At 41.9% G+C, this 5938-nt stretch overlaps 1 pseudogene; it reads right to left on the bottom strand.

The window, feature by feature from the left end:
- Positions 1-2881: 2881 nt before the first annotated feature.
- Positions 2882-5311, bottom strand: LOC142013406 (uncharacterized; annotated as a pseudogene).
- Positions 5312-5938: the final 627 nt, after the last annotated feature.

Genomic DNA, 5938 nt, shown 5'->3' with positions numbered 1-5938 from the left:
TTTCAAGCTCCTCGAGTCTTCTTCCTCTGTCATTAATTTCAAGGTGATCTCCACTGCCATGCATTATGTCCTCACTACAGTTAACATGGCATGTGAGAGAAGTGTGGGATCCAGTCTTTCTAGCTGCAGATGCAGAATGAAAGTTGGAGAAAAGGCATGAAAAGATGCCAGAAGGTCCTGAACAAAAGTGGTGCCTGATAACACCTTTTGCACAGTCTGAAGAAGCCTTGTACACTGTTCCTTGCTCCTAAACATATAGGTTACATCTGCCCTACAGCCATTATTTTGAAATAACTTTGCTAGCGTCTAGACTATGGACATGTTATTTTGAAATAAAATCAAAATAGCAGGTTCATTATTTCAAAATTGGTAACCCTCAATGCAGGAGCAGTAGCGCTTATTTTGAAATTGCTGTTTCAAAATAGGCACTATTAAAACATGGAATAGCACTATTTCGAAATAAGCCGTAAGGGGCTCCAATGGCACTATTTCAACATAGTTCTATGTGTCCGGAAATGCTATTTCAATATAGCTGGGTGCTATTTCAAAAAACATTTTGGCTGCTTCTACACTACATTCCCCTTTCAGAGGAGAAATACAAATGAGGGAGATCAAAAATGCAAATGAAGTGCTGATTTACAAATGTTGCACCTCATTTGCATAATCACATCTGAACGTGTTTCTGGAAGAGACTTTTCCAGAAGCAAAGCCAGATGTTTAGATGGGGTTCCTGCAGAAAAAAATCCTATTTTTGAAAGGACCCTTCTTCCTATTTTGTTTCAAGAAGAAGAGTTTTCAAAAACAGGGGTTTTTTTTTTGAAGGAATGCTGTCTACATGGCTGTTTTTGCTTTTGGAAATGCAACCATGCGAGATTACACAAATGAAACATGACATTTGTAAATCAGCACTTCATTTGGATTTTCAATCTCCCTCATTTGCATTCCTCCTGTGAAAGGAGAATGCTGTGTAGACGCAGCCTTTGTGTGTAGTTGTATTATTCTGAAACAAGATATTTTGGAACAGCTGTTTTTAAATAGGGCTGCAATGTAGCTGTATCCATAGTGACAGATGGCATCACCAGGCACCAGGGGATACCCACCCACAGTACATTTCTCCCACTGTCAACAGGGGATCTCCCATTGTGAACACAATTTGTTGACAGAGGGGGTAAGCGTGAACCTTGCAGTTGTCAATTTCTGCATGTCAACATTAATTTCCTCAGAAAAACTTGGCAATGTAGACATATCCTCCAATAGAAGAAATAAGCTCTTCTCCATCTGACTGCCATGTATTAAACACAGAAAAAGCAGCCTCATTTCACAGCCTGCATAGTTAACATACTGATGTGGTAGCTTTTCTGTGACAGATAGAGAGCCAAAATGGTGGGACTCTGCATGGTTCCATGACTATCAAATATTTTATACAAATTGGAACAGCTTTAAACACGTGATTCGGCACAGCCAAGTGGTTAGGCTATGAACCTAGGAGAGCACAGTCTGTGCTTCACTGTTTCTGCTGCGCATCAGGCAGTGTTATGATTGGAGTGGGAGAGTCTCTGATATTTTAGGCAAACAACCTCTGCACTTGAGATTACATGAAAGGCTGCTACCACTATTATTTTTCCCAATGAAGAGTTTCTTTGGCATATCCTAGCAGTTAGTTTAGGTGGATCCCATTTATATATATTTAACTCTCTTCATTTATTGTATAGGGTGTTGGGCTATGGATTCCATTAAGTGCAGGGCACCTAAAAGATATTGCAATTATGAGTCTATCTCATTTGTAACTTTCCCCAAGGGCCTCCCAAAAGTCTTAGTTTTTATTTTGTAGTGCTTTATTTATGTAGTACCCAAAGCCTGTTTGGGTGTAAATAAAAAATAAAATGTCAGTTCTATGGTAAACATGTTAGAGAAAACAAATATTTACAAAAAGGCTAAAGAACAAAGTAGGAGATCAATTTAGTTTTCAAACTTCCTTAATAGCTATTATGGACATGTAGCTGCCATATGGCAGCGAGACTTGGACCCTGTATGCCCGCCAGGAAAAGAGGCTGAACATCTTCCACTTGCGCTGCCTCAGGCGAATCCTTGGAATATCATGGAAGGACAGAGTGACCAACAGTGCCGACCTCGAGCAAGCTGGAATCCCAACCATGCACACCCTCCTCAGGCAGCGTCGGCTCCGCTGGCTTGGCCACGTCCACAGGATGAATGATGGAAAGATTCCAAAAGACATCCTTTATGGTGAGCTAGCCTCTGGCAAAAGACCTCCCGGATGCCCCCAGTTGCGCTACAAAGATATCTGCAAGAGAGACCTCAGAGAAGTAGACATCAAGCTGGACAACTGTGAAGAACTAGCAGATGACCGCAGCAGATGGAGGCAGGGGTTACACAAGGGCCTTCAGAAGGGCGAGATGAGGATCAGACAGCTAGCAGAGGAGAAGCGAGCGCACAGAAAGCACACTAAGGACTTGCCAGACACCCACCACATCTGCAAGAGATGCAGCAAGGACTGTCACTCTTGCGTGGGTCTTCATAGTCACAGTAGACACTGTAAATGAAGTCCTCAATTGAAACTATAAAGGGCGTGATCCATAGTCTATGCAGACTGAAGGATGCCTACTACTACACATAGCAAGAAGGGGTGGGTAGCTAAACAGAAAAACTAATTTGTTGGCGTAGTAGTCGTAAAATTTGTCCATGCCTACATCTTGGAGCATAGGCCATTGACAACCATTCGCCAACGTCCTCTGTCCTGGGTGATCTTTTCCAGTTCTGACCAGGTATATCCCATCTTCTTAGCATCTGCTTTCAGGTCTGTATGCCAGATGTTTCTTGGGTTCCCTCTTTTCATTTTTCCATGTGGGTTCCAACTGAAGATTTACCCTGTGATGTTGGTGGTTGGTTTTCTAAAGGTATGTCCAATCCATTGCCATCTTCTCTTCCTGATTTCTTCTTCAACAGGAAGTTGGTGAGTCAGCTGGCACAGTTCTTGGTTGTTGATGGTGTATGGCCAGTGGATACTGAGGATTTTATGGAGGTGGTTATTGATAAACATCTCAATTTTTTGATACTCCTCTTTTGTTGTTCTCCAAGTTTCTGCTCCATACAGCAGTACTGATTTGACATTAGAGTTGAATAAACTGATCTTAATCTGAGTTTTTATCTGCTTAAAATTCCAGATGTTTTTCATGAGAAGAAAAGCTGTTCTTTCTTTCCCAATCCTCGCTCTCACATCAGCACCCTCTCTCTTTAATCGATGATGCTGCCCAGGTATGTGAAGACCTCAACTTCATCCAGTTCCCAGACATCAATATGACTGACTCTGTGCTACTGATGTTGATTTTCAAGGTCTTAGTTTTTCCCTTGTGGATGTTCAAGGCAGCTGTAGCTGAGATGTTGACAAGATGTGACATCTCTTGCATCTGTTGGTGCCTGTGGGACAGAAGTTTCAGATTTTTGGAGAAGTCCAGGTCATCCAGCTGGGTCCACACTGTTCACCATATCTCATTTCTTTTCCCTGCTGTTGTCGTCTATGACCAGGAGAAAGAGGAATGGTGACAACAAGCATCCTGGTAGGACTCCAGTCTTCACTTAGAATCTCCTTGTGAACTGTCGCCTCTGGTAAACGTTACAGGTCACTCCTGCATAGGAGTTCGCAATGAGGCTGACTAACTTGGTAGGTATGTCATAACACCAGAGGGTTTCTCCGCCAAAGAGTTCCCTGTGTATGCCTTCAAAGGCTTTTTCATTGTTGATTAAGTTGATGTAAAGCGGTGAATTCCATTCAATAGATTGATCCAATATGATTGCTAATGATATGATCTGGCCAATGTATGACCTATTCTGTTGAAAGCTGGCCTCCTGGTCTTGTAGCTCTGGATCTACTGCATTTTTCATCCATTCCAGGATAATTCTGTTGAAGATCTTTCCTGTCACTGACAGAAATGCGGTTCCTCTATAGTTCTCGCAGCTGCTTAAGCTGCCCTTCTTTGGGACCTTGATGAGGTAGCCTTCCTTCCAGTTTGTTGGTATACCTTCTTCTTTACAGATAGTCTCAAACAGAGGGAACAGCATCTCTCCTGTGGTATCAATGTCCACTTTGAGGGCTTCTGGAGGAATATCATCTGGGCCTGTTCCTTTATCATTCTTTTGCTTTCAAAATGGCCTTTCTGATCTCCTATCTAGTTGATTTGCCACAGGCTATTGGCAGATTGATTTCTGCTGATTGAACATCTGGTGGATTTTCTGGGGGTGGTCTGTTCAGAAGCTCCTCAGAATGTTCTGCCCAATGGTTCAGATGCTGCTCTGTCCCTATTATCACCTGTCCGTCTTGACTGGTTCAAGTCCACTGCATTTTCCTGAAAGCTTCTTTGTAGTGCCGTGTCACAGTTACATGTTTCCACTTGTTGCTCAGCTTCTGCTTCTTCTGCCAGATTCTTTATGAAATTCCACTTATCTGTCTTCACACACTTCTTCACCTCCTTGTTGACTTTTGTGTATTCTTCCTGTGCTGCTACCTTTGTTGCTCTGATGCAGCTGGTGTTAACTACCTCTTTCTTGTGGTTCCTCTCTTGTAACTTATGCATTGTTTATGCTGAGATCCATTCCTTTTGTTGAGGTTTTTGTGGCCTGACTACTTCTTGGCAGGTTGCTGTTATTATTTCTTCCACTTGTTGCCATCAAGTGTGTAGATCTGTGTCTTCATCATGCAGATCTTGTAGAACCTGGAACTTGTTGGTCAATGTAAGATGATACTGTTCCTGTGTCTTTCTATCTTTCAAGAGGATGATGTTGTATCTCTGTCTTCTGGTTACTGTTTCTGGCATATTCTTCTTCAGCTTCAGTTTCAGTTTGAAAACCAATAAATGGTGGTCCAGTGCTACATCAGCTCCTCTCTTCACTCATAGATCATGTAATCACCTTCTGAGGTTTTATTTATTTATTTAATTGATATACAAACATGGCTGATCTGGTTGTCTGTAAAGTGATCTGGAGAGACCCATGTTGCTTTGTGAATTCTTTTGTGAGGGAACACACTGCCTCTGATGACAAGGTTGTTAAGGGTACAAATATCTGCAAACCTTACTCCATTTCTGTTCATCTCTCCCAATCCATGGGGGCCCATCACCTCTTCATAGCAGGTGTTATTCACTCGAGTTTTGTCATTGAAGTCTCCCATCTTGATGGTCACTTCCCTGTCCTGTAGCTTGTCAAGTACATCTTGCAGTCTATCATGGAAGTTGTCTTTTGCTTTTTCATAGGTGGTGAAGAAATAGAGGAAATATTTTGGAGATAAAGCATATGTCATATACCTGAAGACTCAAGCTTGTTGATGTGGAAAAAAATGAGGAAATATGGTTTGAGGGTGCTGAGTGTCTCTCTGAATGATGTTTGTGTGTATGAGGGTGTGTGTGTGTGTTGGGGGGGGTGCTTTTTACAGCTATACTCGGTGGGGAAAGAATATTACAGATATATTTTGGAAAAGTCTGCAGATAGTGTAAACCAGCAGAGGACCTCTGAAGTTACCGAAGCTATGCTAATTTGCACAAGCTGAGAATTTGGCTTTTCGGGAGAATTACTGATGTCTTGTGTCTTTCTTTAGGTAATGCGGGTGAGTATCATGGTGCTCCTCTACACAGGTGAGAAAAGTACTTCAGAACTACTTCCCACTGCTTCAGTTTACTGAACTAATTCAGTTCTAGTTAATGAGTCTATTCAGTGGCAAATAGTTACTGTCCTTTTTTCAGTTCCGCAACACTACAAATCTATTATGATCAACTCAGCAGCAACATAAATTTCCTGATATAGTAATACACAACATTCTTTGTCTCCTAAAAGCACTGTCATAGAAACAAAACCTCAGTCTTTCATTTTTCATTGACGAAAGCTGACTTTGACCCCTGTGGTGCGGAAATTGAGAAGTGATTTCCAAATC

The sequence above is a fragment of the Carettochelys insculpta genome, chromosome 5 (genome assembly GCF_033958435.1).
Source record: "Carettochelys insculpta isolate YL-2023 chromosome 5, ASM3395843v1, whole genome shotgun sequence".
Taxonomy (NCBI): domain Eukaryota; kingdom Metazoa; phylum Chordata; order Testudines; family Carettochelyidae; genus Carettochelys; species Carettochelys insculpta.
This window is presented reverse-complemented; position numbering and strand designations above follow the sequence as displayed.